The sequence below is a fragment of the Nannospalax galili genome, unplaced genomic scaffold (genome assembly GCF_000622305.1).
Source record: "Nannospalax galili isolate Female #2095 unplaced genomic scaffold, S.galili_v1.0 scaffold475, whole genome shotgun sequence".
In the NCBI taxonomy this organism is placed as follows: Eukaryota; Metazoa; Chordata; class Mammalia; order Rodentia; family Spalacidae; genus Nannospalax; species Nannospalax galili.
In genome coordinates, this window is record NW_008339435.1 from 2925012 (window position 1) to 2927512 (window position 2501).

Consider the following 2501-nt stretch of genomic DNA (forward strand, 5'->3'; position numbering starts at 1 on the left):
TATATATATATATATGTAGATATTTGGATCTAATAGCACAAAATGGACTGAGACAGTCTACATAGGTTCATAGGAAATATTCAAGCATCTCTTAGCACAACAGGCTCTGTAGTTGCAGACTGAGCCCAGTGCAGCATCTGCTCTGTCATCTCAGGTGAGGCTCAAACATAATCCAGTATCTGACACCCCTTTCCCATCATCTCCCTAACCCAGGAGAGCACATAGTAAGATCTCTAAACGGTCATTTCTCTGCAGGCTTGAAGAGGGTAACACTCCCCAGCACCCCCTTGACTCCCACAACAGCAAAAAGTCCTACAGAAATTCCACAAATCCCTACTTTATTTTCCTACCTTTTTTGACCTGACTGAAAACACTAAGAACGAATGAGGGAAAGATTCTTGACCATCTCCTTTGTAGGTTTTGTACATGACTATCTAGCTTTGATGTTCCACCTTTATTTCCCTAATGCTCAGGTAAGAAACTTCTAACATCCCATTATACAGGTAAACAAATACATTAAGGAGAAGGTAATTTCAGATAGTAACAAACTCCATGAAGAAATGAGACATGGTGATGTGATGGAAAACAGCCCGGGGGAAGAAGAACTAATTTAGAATGTATAGTTAAGGAAGGTGTCTATCTCCCAGGAGATGGCTGTTTGAGCAGGAACCTGGATGCAAAGGCCAGTTCCCCCAAAATTGAGGGGGGGATAAAATATTTTGGGCAATTGGAAAGGCAGGTGCAGAAATCTGGGTGGCAACTGGTTTGGAATGGACTAGGATTAGTGGTAAGAGAGCGTGGAGAGCCTTAGAGAAGTTAGCCAGGCAGGGTCAGGTGGGGCCTTGGGAGTGGTGAGGGCTTTTTATTTTATGTGTATGAGTGTATTGCCTGCATGTATGTGAGTGCACCCATGTCATACAGTGCTGTGGAGGTCAGAAGAGGGCTTCAGATTCCCCTGGAACTAGAGTTAAGGATGGTTCGTTAGCCACCATGTGGGTGCTGGGAATCGAACCTGGGTCCTCTGTAGGAGCAGTCAATGCTGTTAACCACTGAGCCATCTCTCCAGCCCCCGGGCTTGGCCTTTTATTCTCATCGCAAAGGAATTCTGTAGTGGTGGAGAGTTTATGCTGGGACTGAGCTGATCTGATTTATATTTTATTTCTTTCCTTTTTCCATGGCAGGCAAGTCATGTTCTGATGTCATAAGAAGGTTTGAAAGAAGCCTATCTCTCACAGCAACATGAAAATTCAGTCATCACATTTATGAGCTACAAAAAAGAATCGTATTTTGAAAAGCAAAGGAGAAGAGAAGACTGTTACAGAATAAGAGCCTCGAGGGACATAACCAAGCACTATGTCCGTCTGTTTCCATCCTTATATAAACAAACCAGTAGTAAAAATAGAGCTTTGGGACAAACCCAGGAAATCTGAATGGGAGTCAGTATTATATGATATTATTATTTGTTTTGATAGGTGTGGTAATACTGTGATTTTTAGGCTAACGTCTATAGAAGTTTGAGACACAATGCAGGAGTGTTTGTGTGTGATGTGTTAAGATTTTCTTTTACATATTCCAGAAAAATTAAGTAATTGGAATTTTAGATTCTCTCTGAAATATATATTTTGTTTGAGAGAGGGTTTCCCTATAGCCCCAGCTGACCTGGAACTCACTATATAGACCAGGCTGGCCTTGATCTCACAGAGATCCATCTGGCTCTGCCTCTTGAGTGCTGGGATTAAAGGTGTATACCACCATGCCCAAAATATTTTTTCCAATTTGTTTTTATTTTTAATTATGTGTATATGTGTGTATCTGTGTGTGGGTATGTACACATGAGTGCGGATGCCCATGAAAACCAGAGGTGTCAGATCCCCCAGGAGCTGGAGTTACAGGTGGTTGTGAACCATCTGACATGGTTACTGGGAACTGAATTTGGATCCTGTGAAAGGAGGATCTTAACCACTGAGCCATCTCTCCAGCCCAAAACATATATCTATTCATTACTTTTTATTTTATGTATATGAATGTATTTATTGTCTACATTGTGTAAGTGTACCCGTGTTATGCAATGCCCACGGAGGTCAGAAGAGGGCTTTGGATCCCTTGCAACTGGAGTTATGGACAGTTGTTAGCTGCCATGTGGGTACTGGGAATCAAACATAGGTCCTCTGCAAGAGCAGTCAGTGCTTTTAACCACTGAGCCATCTCTCCAGCTCCCAAAACATATTTTAAAAATAAGTTACAACAACAAGAATCTGATTGTTATATGTAGAGAATGAATTACAGGGGTTCGATATTACAGAGGAAAACAAACCTCAAATTCAGTTTTGCCTTCGCCATGCTCACAATGCAGGTGCTTTTGGTGACTCAAAATGTGCAGGAATTTCTCCACACTGGGGAGCAGCAACCCTCTACAGTGGACACTAACTGGAGGTCCTCTAAATCAGTTCAATTCCAATGCTATTGGCCTAGTGATAGCAGCAGATCTCACAGATTGTGGG

General features: G+C 42.0%; 1 non-coding gene across 1 annotated transcript; it reads right to left on the minus strand.

The window, feature by feature from the left end:
• Window positions 1-1175: 1175 nt before the first annotated feature.
• LOC115070557 lies at window positions 1176-1281 on the minus strand. Its single transcript, XR_003849715.1, has one exon. It is a non-coding gene; the product is annotated as a small nucleolar RNA U13 (small nucleolar RNA).
• Window positions 1282-2501: the final 1220 nt, after the last annotated feature.